General features: G+C 36.1%; 1 long non-coding RNA gene across 3 annotated transcripts; it reads left to right on the top strand.

Annotated features, from left to right (window-relative positions):
- Positions 1-2,134: 2,134 nt before the first annotated feature.
- Positions 2,135-7,885, top strand: LOC149782483 (uncharacterized). Of its 3 annotated transcripts, none has more exons than XR_016414598.1 (6): positions 2,135-2,250; positions 4,439-4,514; positions 5,770-5,933; positions 6,209-6,325; positions 6,635-6,721; positions 7,744-7,885. It is a non-coding gene; the product is annotated as an uncharacterized LOC149782483 (long non-coding RNA). The 3 variants fall into 2 exon arrangements; XR_016414599.1 differs by having other exon boundaries at positions 5,773-5,933.
- The last annotated feature ends 7,590 nt before the right edge of the window (positions 7,886-15,475 follow it).

Raw genomic sequence — 15,475 nt, forward strand, 5'->3', positions numbered from 1 at the left:
CTGCAAGGAACGTTATTCGATATATATAGTAATTTCAACGTATAGATATTACATTACATGTATCATTTCCCTTTGCAAGAAGAAAACATTGCAGACATATTAATAAATCACATAATATTGTGAATGTCATCTTGCACATACAGCTCTCGTGATATCAGCCGCGTCCTTAATTTTTGATTGGTAAACAAAATTTCTGCCCCCCCCCCCTTACGAAGATGACTGACGTGGTGACTCAATTTTCTTCATTGTTTCAAAAACGGAATAAAAAGCTAAAATCAACTTTTGTCCAAATGAATTGTAACTATTTCAAAGAGCATTCTTTCATGTGTTATATTTTCAGTACCAATTCCATCAATTCCATATTAAAATGGACATCGAAACCAATACAACAAAATATCTAATAACAGCATGCCTAACCATCCTTCCTTTTCCATAGCTGAATTGATCAAATGTCCCACTGAACCGTTATTTCACTAGTCACACAAATGACCTTCATTATTATATGCTTGACTATTGGTTGCATAAATGTTGTTGTTGTTGTTGTTGTAGGGCTTAACACCATTTTTCAGCACAAGATAGGCTATACATGGCGGCCAGTATTAATGGTGGAGGAAGAACCCGGAAAACTCCCGGAAAGAACCACCGACCCACGAGAAGCTACTGGCAATCTTTCTCACATAACCACATTAGCCGTATCTGAGACTAGAACCGACGCAGACAGAGGTGAGACGGCAGTGATCTGTAACGGTGAGCTCTTTAGACCACTCGGCCACTCGGGGCCCCTGCATAAATGTAAGACTCAAAACACCAAACCAGTCTATCTGAATAAGTCTCATGTTTTGTGTCCCAACACAACTGTATTCATAATTAGCAAATCCCACTTAACCCCTGTACCACACCTTCGCACCCACGATGATAAGTGAGCCATTACAAGAACAAACTTAAACACCTAAAAATGTTTCCTACCTTAAATATTTTCAGCAAGTTTTTTTTATGTTTTCTAATGTAATGGTCGTTCGTTGTTTTTTAAAAAATCATATTATTATATATATTATTTATGTTATAGGTGCTGTCTAATGTTGTAAAGCGCTTCGAGTTTCTAAAGATTAGGCGCTATACAAAGTCCTCATTATTATTGTTATTATTATTATTATAAAAACGCACATTTGCATTATTTTAGACATATGAACAGGATGGACCAGTTTATGATTTCACTTAATTTCATTACGAACAGATGAAAAGAATCATTTATTTATACACGATTTCTTTTCTTTCTGATAATGAAACATCTTAAATTTAATTTGACTTCACTCCTGTTTTCTGAGACTTCTAACTTTTAATTCCCCATGTGCGGTTTGGTGAGAACATCATACATGATCATAAGAAAACGAGGAAAAAGGTGTGCCAATTTTCATATACGTTTTAAGGTGGTGCTCTACAGTTTCGAGTTTGGATAGCGTTGGATTTTTCAAGAAAACGAAATTCCTAGTTTTTCCTATCTTTTTCTACTGGATATTAAAAAATATTATGTACATCTTAGGTATTGTTAAAAAGGAAACATTTAATTTCCTTTACTTTGGTGTATGGTTGATGGGTATAATTTGCTTTATAATGTGTATTGCTTGGCCTTACTTCAGCTGAGCACTAATACATTTTTTTTTAAAATCCGCATCATCATTTTTGACTCCCTGACTATTAAAGATAACTTGTATAATGATGGACTAATAACGATATATATTCATTCATTGCATTTTCGGTAGCTTCTTTTGTCTAGTCTGAGAAAATTATTTCGCCCATTCTTTTAATAAATTTTAACCGTAGTATAGTTGATCTAATTCAGGTTGTGGAATCTATGGGAGAAGCCATTTTGGTTAGCAGTATGCTTAGATTATGTACAATTTCCACAAGTACAATATCCAAAGAAATATCAGCCACAAATGTAATATAGAGGTATGGCAACATTATCGCCATTGTGCATGTTACGAATGGAAACAACGTTACACTTTTCACACTCAGACGTACATATCTGTAGGGCGCCCCCAAATATTGCCTGTATATATCTGGCATAACAGAAGTTCCGTGTGACGAATCCGATTGTGATCCAATGACAACGCACAAAGTACAATCGCGTTCCCATAATCCCTTTGGTACAATCGCGTTATTGCGTGGGAACGGTAGATACCGAATACATTCATAACTTGGCTTACAATGGGATGCTTTGGAGGTTGTTTTAGGGGATTTCGAAAATCGGTAGGTATACAAATGTTTTAAACATAAATGTTTGTATTACTATTACGTTTTGTTGGATAGACGCAATCTATGTTGAAATTTATTCGCAAAAGTTCACACGATACAAAGTAACGTCACACGATTGTCCATGGGCGATGACGTGTTTACCATGAGAGTTGTAAAAAATAAGATATTTGTGATTGCATTATCTTAAAAGTCATTTAGTAGAAAATGACCTATAGCATGATCATTTACAAGAAACCCAATAAAGTGAATCTAAACCAATGAAAGGCCCAATGGCAAAAGTAACAGGGGTCGAGGAAGGGATGGGGTGATTGGAGCAGAATTGGATGGTAAGAGTGTCATATCTTGCAGTATGTATTGGTTAGATGAGGCGGGGAAAAAAATCTTTTGAAATTTTAGACCTTTGTTCTAAACAAACTAGCTTGCAATATAAACTTTGTATGCAGCCACATAAACAAAGAGAAGTCTTATAATTATAAAATGATATATCAGCCATATTTCTACGTTATCATTTACATTATGCAAGCAGTCTAATGATGTTAAGAAATCTAAATTTCGACATTAACTTCTAAAGATATTTTGCTAAGAAAGGTACGATAGATGCCACAATGTACAACTATACTGTATATCAGAGCTATAACATAATTTGAAGATATTAGGAGGGGGCCTAGAATTAAGTTACATATGGGGAGGGGTATACTTTTTTGCTGTGAAACACATCCATAAACACACCATTTTTTTCTCATTTTAAGCATATATTATTAATTTTATCACCTGAGCTATCAGGCATACATTACAGAATATTTCCAATGTTCTACTGGGTTTCTTTTCAATTCATTCAGATTCATTCAGATTTATTCTACAATCGAAATGATATATTATTTGTAAAATACCAGTATGGCTTACCTGGTATCTTTCATTTCATCATTGACGAAACAAAAAAGATTGTTCTGACGATATGAAGGTTTTTATATATCTGCTAAATTCATAACGAAATACTGAAAATTATCAGTGGGATATAAATGATATTGCCGGTGGCGATATCACTTTAAGCGCCATAGTGGCGATATCACTTTGGAACAACATTCCTTATCTATTGAGGAAAGACGAATGCCCAATAACGTCTTCTATTTCCTCACTCTCCCAAACAACAAAAAGTAGATTTTAGATATAAATTTTTTATCATCAGGTTTCCGCCCGAATCGTTCAAATTGTCAGTGACTGGTCTTACATGACTTGTTGCTTTTCAATATTCCGTTTGTTATACCTGTTACATTAAAAAGCAAACGGTACGTTTTTAAATTAAAAAGCTCATAACTACGTAGTTCTATACAATTATTTGAGAAACAATTTTAACTATTAGACTCATGTGTGAATGCGAGGGAGAAATCATGCATTAATTAGCGTCGATTTCTAACCGAAATTAAGTGATAATCAAAATTTGGGCGTAGTCTGTTACCAATATGGACTGCAATCGTGCCAACACACAACTTTTACGTATCAATGCAGAAATATACATTGAACCAAATTTTTTCAAAGTAAACTCAAAATGTATGCTCTAATTATGTTACGCAATGAAGTGCCTTCCACCGATCTGTCATATTTGTACATTACGCCTACCCCAGAATTTTGTGTAAAATCGTTGATCAAAAATTATTGTAAAAAATTCGGGACTTATTTTTATTAGTGTAGTTATGCAGCGTTAATCGCACTAAAACACTTTACTCGTGAAATATTTCATATGTCCTTATATCTACTCGTACAATGTAGATATGATATATATAAACATATATATGTAAAATGTACTTAATTATGTAACGTATGTTAAGATCAGGAAGATCAAGCTAATGAGAACTCTTTCAATAAAGATTAAGATACATGTACTTAATCCATATTAGTTCTATACATTACAAAGAGTAATACGAGAGCGAGAAATATTAACTACTTGTAGGACCGATTGAGATTTATTTTAATTGGGTGTTGTGGATCAAGACATAATATGAAATAATGAATAGGAAGGGATGATATAAAGGGAGAATATTCCATTTAGATATCTGGATTTATTAATATATTTGAATATTTAGAAGTTTATATTGCGTATATAATACCATCGAAATAACTTTATGACTAATGATTTTCATGTTAAAAATATTGACAAAGTTCCTTGATCATGGTATATTTGCAGTGTGGTGAGTTTAGAGCCAGCCTGTGTAGAAGGTTCGTTAGGGGAAAGGTTGCATCCCAAGGAACAAGCAACGTAGGTGAGTACACTGCGGTATTACTTTGTAGGACGGTGCAAAGTTTAGTAGGGTTTTATGAAACTAATGATTTCATGTCTAACATTGTTCTTCAATGCAATTATTGTATGTCTATATTTAACTCTTCCCATTGTCCATACAGGTAAAGACAAATCAATGCTTAACTCATAATAACTACTCAGTCGTCCAAATTACAATGAAATTAAACATTCATACTTGGTTAGTGATAACCTTCAAGTAGTTACCCTCTGTTGTAGGGTTTAACGCCATTTTTCAGTACACGATAATCTATGCATGACGGCCAGTATTAATGGTGTAGGAAGAACTCGGGAAAACGACGGAAAGAACCACCGACCCACGAGAAGCTACTGGCAATCTTTCTCACATACTCACATTAGCCGAATCCGAGAATCGAACCCACGCAGATGGAGGTGAGATGGCAGTGATCCGTAACGGTGGGCGCTTTAGACCACTCAGCCACTCGGGGCCCCCATAGATTTTGTCTGAGTAGTTGGGTTGTAAAGGTGTGTTGTGATGTGATGTGATTTGGATTTTTAACGTAGCTTTAACAATTTTTTCAGTCATATCGCTACGATGTCTGCAATGTGGCAGTTTATAGTGATGTCTAGCACTGGGGCATCATGCCGCAGACATGTAGCATGATGTCCGACCCAGTCACATTATCCTGACACCGGGCCGACCAGTCCTAACACTAATCTCTTAATGCTGAGCGCCAAGCGAGGCAGCTGTTAGTACCGTTTTTGTAAGTCTTTGGTATGACTCGGCCGGGGATCGAACCCACGACCTCCCGCATCCGAGGCGGACGCTCTAACCACTAGGCCACCGGAGCGGTTCAGGGTGCAAAGGTAATATGGGATATGACAGTAATCAGCTGTATCCTAGTAATATGAATAATCGGTGTCCAAATAATAGTAACTAAAGTTTAATATGTAATTCAAGTTCTGTTTCTGACCTTTTACCTCCACATTTTCCTGCTGCCTAAAAACAGCTTTTCTATGTCTGAAGTTGCATAGTAATTTTGTGCTCTTTTGGATAGCGTTTTTGGTTGTTTTATGATGTAGCATAGAAAATGATGTTAACCTGGACTTAATAATTCTTCGATTGGTGTTTGAAGTGTCAAATTTATACTGAATGTGGATTGAAACATACAGTTTTAGGTAGACTAGTATTTATTTTAAGTTGGTCTGGGCGTAACGCAGAGTCACACAATAGGAATAATATGTTTTTTTCTTAACAGCAGCATCGGAGAAATTAGATGATCAGACAGCTGCGTCATCAACATCATTGCCTGATGAGGGGGAAAGCAGGGAGAGTAGGACCCCAGAGGCCCTCAATCGTGAGTAGTTGCGTGGTTCATATGTTCAGCAGCCACAAAGCTAAGAAAGAAAATGAGAAGAAAAGGTAGCGTGACTCTAAAGATTGATGACTGCTTAATACATATTTATTTATCACTTGGTTGTAGTAATCCTAATACGTAGGTGTATGATAGAGAAAGTTATTTTTTAATATAATTTACCTACTTACTACTCTTAAAGTTGAATTTTTTAAACAAGCAATAATAATACAATTTAATCTCGTATTCAGTTTCATATGCTCTTCATTTTCCATAACTTTAAGTGTCAAAATTATATAATAAGAAAACATTTTGGCACCAATGTTGTTTGTTTGCTTTGCAGAGGTAGTTGAAGAATTCGTTGAGTACGAGATGAAGAAAATAAGGGCACTGGGTCAAATTGAATGTGACCAGATTGCTGAAGGGTTGATGGCTCGAGGAGCCACTATTCATGAGATCAGTAAGTGGAATTTGTCTTGATATAAATTAAAATTTTGTTACAGGTTTAAATGAGTCTATTTAAGATGATTTTCTGAGCTAGAACTCCCACTGAACAGATTGGTAAGAATAATTTGTGACGGTTCCTCCAAATTCGTTTTATTTTAATTTTAAGTGACATATACATTTATTTACATCAACAAACTGTAACCGGATTCACGAGAGCATCTGTGTGAAAACATTCCTCAGGAATTATCTTTGAAAGTATCCATGAATTATCAGATTTTAACACGATCAAGCTTAATAGATTATGAGTTTCTTCTATTTGTAGATGAGGCAGCTCTCAATGAGAGGAATCAAGGAATGGCCACAGTGGAAATATAAGCATCTCTTATCCCATCCCCCAAAATATTAAAAGGTTAGTGAATGAATCTTATCTTTAATAGACTTACTTTCAATTTAGTTTTAGAGTTTTTGTATTGGCAGATAATGAAACATATGTATTGATGTAGCAATGATGGAAGTATTTTAATTGGCAGATAATCATATATTGATATTATTGTATGATAGAGGGCAGCGATAGTTTTCAATATTGAGTTTTCAGAACTTTAAAACCTTAAACAGAGATGTTTTTCCATCAAAATCTAATCACATCATCAACATAAAAACAAAAATTCCCCATCTAAGTATCATTCGTCTCTATCAAGAATTTGTGTGCAATCTTACTCAAACTCTAGTGGGATGCCAATAACAGATGCCATTATTTTTACAGTAGCAAGCACAAGCGAATGGTATACAGGTACATATTTATAAATATACGAGAATTCATTGGTCTTATTATTTATTTATTTTTATTTGCTTGTATGATTATGTGGTAAATGCTATACTTAAGCCCATTTATGTTTTGGAAAATTTAGTTCTGACCAATCCTGCTTTTCTCTAACATTTTCAAAAAGTTTCATATATTTGGTTACCACACGGGGAACAAACAGAAATTAAAGAAGCACAATGTCAAATGATAAATAAGCCTTTTAAGTTTGTATGATCATCATAATGCATTTGTCATCTTAAGAATTAAACAAGTAGGATGGTCTTAATTTCAAAGACAAATCTAATCCTTGATTTCTGGGAAAAGAAATTCAACAAGCGGGATTTTCCCCCTTCAAACAATGACATTTTATTGAAGCAATTTTAGTTCTAACATAAGTCAAGTCTCTATTATGTTAAAGCAAAATGTGTTAGTAACCTTTGAAGTGGCATGAATATTCTAGCAAATTTATTCCAAAAGTTTCATACATTTTGTCATCTTCTAAATTGTAATATTCTTTTCATATTTTTAATATCGCTGAATATTGACTTTGTCTTTATACTTAGGTATTTCTCATTTTGCGTGCTACTGAATGAAAATTATTTCGTAATGGTATTCTCTTTCTTTTTCAGATTTTCGTTCATCTCAGAAAATGCAGTTAAAGATAAATAATATATACAAGATTTTTAATGCTTGAAAAACAAAATAATGTTGTTTTCCTGTGCAAATGATTTCTAAATTTAACTTACATATCTTGGTTATTATCTTCCTTTGCAAGACTGTTTTAGTTTCTATTTTGAAATCTTTTCAAGCAATCTGAGAATTAAGAAGAAGAATAAAAATCAGTTTTTCCCACCCCCACCTACAAGGCTTCATTTCTTAAATATACTTTTTTCCCCTAAATTTATACATTACTAATTATGGTTGTAGCCAACTGTTCATGAGGGAAGTTGTTTTTTTTTCTCCTTCAAGTCAATGGACTTGATGAGAGCCAGTTTTATCTAAAACTGGTGACCCCTCATGCAACATGTTGGCATACATTCTCCTATGACGTAACCCCTTTCCATCCCCACCCCTCCCAACATTTGTTAAGGATTTTTTTTGGGGGGAGGACATCACTTTTTTTTTTTTAGTGTTTGTTTTTTTAACTACTTAATCATGGCAAAATTCATCATTTTGTGAATGAATTAATTGCTTGCTGAAGTAATTGGTAAATTTTGGTAAATGGTCTGAATTTCATTTAATTGGATTATATATATATATATATATATATATATATATATATATATATATATATATATATATATATATATATATATATATATATATATATATATATATATAATTTAAAAATTATCGAAAAAACAGTCATGCAAAGAGAATATAATTAACAACGTCATCATTCAGCAAAGAAATTCCAAAGTTATACATATGGTTTATATTTTACTAAATTGATCGATTTATATAAAACATGTAATAGAGTCATATCTATATTTATGGTTTAAGCGCGTCAAATCTGTTTTATTAATTTTATTTATTCAGTAACTTGAGCAGATTTATAGTTTTTAAAAGGCACAGGAATTCAACATTGTAATTTTTTTAAATGGCACAATGATTATTATTAATAAAACCTTTAAAAATATTCACTAGTCTCAGCTTTTTTAAATTTTGTTTAACAACACCGGCTCTGACTGCCAACTTTGTCAAAATATGTACAACATAAATAATAACAAAATTGTAAATGAAGAACTGAAGGGGTAAAAATTAATGTTTTTTTAAGAACTAGAGGGAAGAGAGAAGAACCTGCAAATGTATGCATGAAACCAAAAATGTCAGAATTGTGAACATTTCTGGGTATCTTCTTCAGCAGAAGTTTAAATTTTACAGACATGAAATCAAAACATCCAAACAAATATTATGTTGAAAATGCCTGGTCCTCCAACAATTTACTTTATTTGATAAAGAGGTAGATATAACGAAGACTAGAATATATAAATATCGAGGTATTATTCCTTGTGCTTCTTTTTATTTTTGCAACCCGAAATAAAGTAGAAACAAAATTCCTTTGAATGACTAAAACCTACTGACATGTCTAAAAAGGACAAAATGACATTGAAACAGAACCATACAATGGTTTATTGCTTCTTTTTTCTTTTGTTTCATTTTGGCAATTACTTTCAAAATCATTTATAGAGGTAGAAAATTATGACTTTAATTCATGAGCATTTCAATTAATTTTCTCTACTATTTTTAACTTATCAAGAGGAAGACTATCATAGTAGAGTGCTCAGTAGAGTTTAGCAAAGGAAACATTTTGCACCTTCATTGTTTCCTGTAAAACTTTCCACAGGTGAATGTATTAGTTGAATTTTTTTTTAATCAGACGATATTGCACGTGTTAATTTATACATACTGTCTGATTGTTACCATAAGCTGGAGGTGGGGGGGGATTTGTCAGTGTCACACACCGTTAGTAGTTAAGTGGGATACTATACGTACAATGGGAATTAGCATTACGGAGACCCCTGGGACAATATACGTACAATGGAAATTTAACATGGCGAAAAATCGTGGGTCAATATACGTACAAGGGGATTTAACATGGAGAAAAATCGTGGGACAATATACGTACAATGGAAATTTAACATGGAGAAAAACGCTGGGCCACTTTAGGGACAATGGGAATTTAACATAGAGTTTGGGTCTGTCTAGGGACAAGGGAAATTAACATGGGGAATAGAGTTTGGGTTTTTGGGATTTTTTTTTTTTTAAAGTTTTTTATAAATTTAAATTTAAATTTAAATTTAAAAAAATGGGGTAGGCAATGGAAAGGCTATCTCTTTTCGAGAAATATGGCTGGCCCTGAAAAGGGCCTTTGGGTTTTCTTCTGCTTCTAGTTTCTTCTTTTTCTCCACCAAGTTCTTATTTTATCTCCAACACTCTTTCTCTTCTTTCTTTCTTTTTTTTTCTCCTGCTCTTCTTTCTTCTTCTCTTCCTCCTCTTCTTTCTTCCTCTTCTCATTTTCTTCTTCTTTTTCAATCTTTTCGTTCCATTTGCTTATTCTTATTCTTTCCTCTTCATCCTCCTTCTCCTCCTTTATCTCTTTCATGACACCACTAATCTTGTCCTTTACCTTTTTTAAGTTATTAATTTCCATCTTTACACGATGGGGACTATAGGAATAATGGTCTTCAACCAGTCTTATTAACATCTGCTCCATCATTCCTAAGTTGTCTAAAACGTCTTGTAATGTTTGTATTTTGTCCATTTGGTTAGAAGCCATCTTCTTTTTTTATTCTTTGCAGAATGGTTTGAACGACGAATACTGTGGGTTCTTATACTTAAAGCGCGTACGTGAAGGAAAACATCCCCCTAAAACGTAAAATTGATCTTACCTAGATCATGACCAAACAACGCGCGGACGTGAAGGAAAACATCCCCTACTTTTTCATTTCATGTAATAAAACCCAAACTATACTCTCCACATACGCTAAGAAACAATAAACAAATCCATAATCTACTATCCACACAATCGTACGTGAGCGGGTACAAACACAAACACACAAACACAAACACACAAACACATACGCTAAGAAACAATAAACAAAATCCATAATCTACTATCCTCACAATCGTACGTGAGCGCTTACAAAACCCAAACTATACTCTCCACATACGCTAAGAAACAATAAACAAATCCATAATCTACTATCCACACAATCGTACGTGAGCGGGTACAAACACAAACACACAAACACAAACACACAAACACATACGCTAAGAAACAATAAACAAAATCCATAATCTACTATCCTCACAATCGTACGTGAGCGCTTACAAAACCCAAACTATACTCTTCACATACGCTAAGAAACAATAAACAAATCCATAATCTACTATCCACACAATCGTACGTGAGCGGGTACAAACACAAACACACAAACACAAACACACAAACACATACGCTAAGAAACAATAAACAAATCCATAATCTACTATCCACACAATCGTACGTGAGCGGTTACAAAACCCAAACTATACTCTCCACATACGCTAAGAAACAATAAACAAAATCCATAATCTACTATCCACACAATCGTACGTGAGCGGTTACAAAACCCAAACTATACTCTCCACATACGCTAAGAAACAATAAAGAAACCCATAATCTACTATTCACACAAACATACCTTAGCTCTTACAAGCACCAACACACAAACACATACCCTCACACTATCTTAGAAAAGAGTTAGTGTTTATATTCACACTACTCTACCTACACATTGGCAAATTGATGGTTATTTCTTTTCTAGAGTATTGGGTAGCCCTGAAAAGGGCTGTTGTTTTGGAACTTTATGGACACCTGGTTAATGGTGGCACCTTCCAGGCCTGGCGCCACATACACATCTTATCCCCCAGTTACTTTTTACTTTTTTGGGGGAGAGAGCAGAGGCAGGATATGTCGCTTCAGAATCCCAATTTTCGCTCTCTGGGATTCTGAAATTTATTCTTCTTCTCTTCTTTTCCTTCTCCTCCTCCTCTTCTTTGTTTCTTCTCTCCTCCTCTTTGTATCTTCTTTCCTCTTCTTCTTCTTCTTTATATCTTCTCTCCTCCTCTTCTTTTTCTCTTTTTTCCTCCTCCTCTCTTATCCTTCCCTCCTCCACAATGGCTTCCGCGGCCAGTTCATTCAACAGGCGCCTGGCATATTCCAGATGCACATGAAGTTCCAACAGTTTAGACAGTCTCGTGTTCATTTTTGGTGTTGATCAATCAACAAGGGTAGCTAGACTGCCCAGCGAGTTTCAATTTATAGTGAAAGCGCGGACGTGAAGGAAAACATCCCCCTAAAAAACATAAAATTGATGTTACCTACATCATGACCAAAAACAACAACGCGCGGACCTAAAAGAAACACTCACTCACTTTTTTTATGCTACCCATCACTATTTTAAAATTTTTTATAAATCACTTCATTAGACTATCCACATACGCAAAGCAATCCAATCTAACTCCAAATATACACCTCAAACACCAAAAAAAACCATGATTTTAATCTACTATTCATACCAACTTACTTAAGCACTTACTAACACACAAACACATACCCTCACATTTTTTAAAAAAGAGTTAGTGTTTATTTTCACACTACTCTACCTACACACATTGGCAAATCGATCGTTATTTCTTTTCTAGAGTATTGGGGTAGCCCTGAAAAGGGCTGGGTTTTTTTGTTTGCTATGGCATTCTTTTTTTAGTTTCTAAGAATGCGATGTCCTCTGAGGATAGACTTTCTGGCGATAGGTCTGCTTCTTCGGAAAGAAAAGAAGAACTCTTTGGTGTCGATACGGCAATCGACAAAGCCTCTGTCAGGTTCAGGTTGCTGCTGCTGCTGCTCTTGTTGTTGTTGTCGCTGCTGTCTCTGAAGTCTGTACTTCTCTGTCCATTCTTCTTTTTCCCTGTTCATTTCTTCTCTGAAGAGCTCTTCTATCAGGTCTTCAGTGATTTTTAACATTCTCACATTCTCTATTTCTTCTGGCTTCGGTATCAGACTGTGTCTGACCCTATGCAAATTCACGTAGGCTTCGTTGAGTTTAGCTAGTTTGGAGCACATCTTCTTAGGAGGATGAGTCGACAATGGATGGTTAGACTGGAAACAACCCGGTTCTTAAAGTTAAAGCGCGGACGTGAAGGAAAACATCCCCCACACGGTTTTTGAGTCGCAACGTTTAGTGAGTGTCATGAGAGGGATAGTAAGAAATGAAAGAGCATCAATCCAACATTCTTATAGCTAAACAAAAGACAAAGGCATTTTTTTTCAAAACACAACATTTTTTATTCAAAAATCACTTAACACTAAACAACAACTCTAACATTTTTAACAATAATCCAACAATATAACATCAAACAATTTTTTTTCAAAACACAACATTTTTTATTCAAAAATCACTTAACACTAAACAACAAGAACTCTAACATTTTTTAACAATAATCCAACACTAAAAGTTTATCCACTAGGTAAAGAGGGATAACAGTCTTCCATGGTTTCTAGTAATCTAGGATGACTTCTCTCAAACTGTTGATTTCTATGGTATTATCGAATTCTGCATACAGGATGACGTTCACCGTTTCATCAGGGTCTCGGTCTTTAAACTGAATTTCCACACGAATCTGACCGGATTTTATAGGGTGGAAATGTCCCTCGTCGCTGCCTTGGTCTGGAGTGAAATCGAAAGCCCACAAAGCGTAGCCTCCTGCATAATCCTCGTACGTAATACCGTGACTGGTATTGGTTCCTAACTGTCCGGTGGCTTCGTACAGGGACAAGTACGATCTCAAGTAATTCTTCTTGGTAAAGTCAGGTTCGAAAGGTCGGGTACACAAGGTCTTGCCATCGCGACTGACTTCGATTTTGGACACGCCAAAGTGTTGAAAGTAGAAAGGATTTTTTTCGGCAGCTCCGTTGAAGGCTGTATTCTCGACGATACCAACGATCAAACGTTTGGGTAACTGTCCTTGGAACAGATGATCTTCGATCATGGATCGCTGTCCCTTGGGAATGGTGAAGGTTTTCACTTCCACGCGTCGTATGGGATACTTGGCGGTCGTTCTGCTCAACGTCTGACTGATGTCGTTTCCCACTTTAGGTAACACTTCCACACGGCGTACGTAGAGTCTGGCTTCTAGGATTTTGGTTTTGTAACCGTCACTATCAGCCATCAAATGGAAAGCGGCACTGCTACGATTCAGTCTCAGGCGGACATCCACCCCGTTCAGCAAATACTTTTCTTGCAACCACATGTCCAAATGCAAACGATCCATCAGTTCTAAACTTGTGTCGGCTCCCGTGATTCTCTTTCTTTGTTCTACAAATCCATCATTGTTGTCTTTCTTTTCATCAGTTTCCAATATTTCAAACTTGGTAGGTTCGTCAGCTTCCCATACCACACAGGCATTGAGATGAGTGTTCTTGGCATCTATTCCGTACGTCAAGAGATTTTCCAGGTAGGCACGATAAGGGTAAGTATCCATGCTGCTACTGACCAGTTTGTTATTCAAGTACAAGTCCACTCCACTGAACAAGGAATGCATGAAATTGTTGACGGGAGCTACTGCTTCATCGTCTATAGCACCTCCAGTCTTATCTAGAATTTTGACTTTCAGGTACAAGTAACTGCTATTCAGATCGATGTAATCTTCGGGCTGTCCTTTGATTTCAAACTCGATGGGAGCGGAATCGGTCAGTGAGGAGACGGGGTGAAATTCCACCCACTGGGATTCTTGTATGGTCATCATGGTGGGGGGCATGGCAAACAGATCCAGTTCCGTCTTGGAACAAGCGCAAGATTCTCGGTGCATCATTTTTTTGTCTCTTTTCTCAATAATCGAAAACGTCTAAGTCTCGAACGGTTCTTCTTTTCTTGGCCTTTCTCGCTTGAAGTCTGGTGAAAGGGTGTTTTCTTCGTCGTCTCTTTCTGCCTTGTCCTTGCTGAATGCCTGACTCGGTAGCGTGCAGGGCATTTATAGGTGTTTCTCGTTGGCCTAAAATGTCTTTGCCCGTTTGCAGCAAAACATTTTTGCCTGCCCTCATGAAGGCTTCTTTAGGGTTTTGTTTGTCGATGATGACATTTTGGAGAAATTCTTTGCCTTGCGTCAGTGCCGCATCTTTCAAGGCGTGCAATCCGCGTGTCACCATCGGTTTCAACACCGGGGCCACCGAACGAAAGGCCGATTTTAACATGTCTCCTAAACCGTGTCCTCGCTGTCGAGCAACCCCTCGGTACACTGGATACATGACTTACTTACGAGTCGTGAGAGAACCGTTTTCGAAAATGGAGTTTCACCGTGACTTTTCCTTTGGTGAATGGAATATTTTGTCCCAGATCTCCTTTTATAGCAATGTTGACCGTGTCCAAATACGACTTACTGACAGGCAAATAGTGAGGATGGACAAATTCGAGGTGAACGTGGTAAGTGTTTCCACCTTCCTCGTCAGCGTTCGTGGCAGAATCCACTTTGAAAGGAATGACACGCAGTAACGGTACGGAGGTGTGTCCCACCACGTTATACTCCACCACATCGGAGTACACAAACATCAAATTCAGTCCTTGGTTCAGTTCTACCGGGGCACGAAATACCTTGCTAAAAGACTCGTTGTCGTAAACGATGGGTAATTCGTTTTTCTTGAGCATGGCCTTTCTCATGTCCATGTCTCCGCCCAACATGTCAAACAATTCAGGACAAAATAAAATGGACACGATTTTACTTCGTTCAAATTTCATCAAGAAGCGACGAGCTGCTTTGTGGTACTCCATGGTGACATTTTTGTTGACATGCTCCAAAGCTTTCAGAAACACGACATTAAAC

This window comes from Sinohyriopsis cumingii, chromosome 15, assembly GCF_028554795.1.
Source record: "Sinohyriopsis cumingii isolate HCF-2022 chromosome 15, ASM2855479v2, whole genome shotgun sequence".
In the NCBI taxonomy this organism is placed as follows: domain Eukaryota; kingdom Metazoa; phylum Mollusca; class Bivalvia; order Unionida; family Unionidae; genus Sinohyriopsis; species Sinohyriopsis cumingii.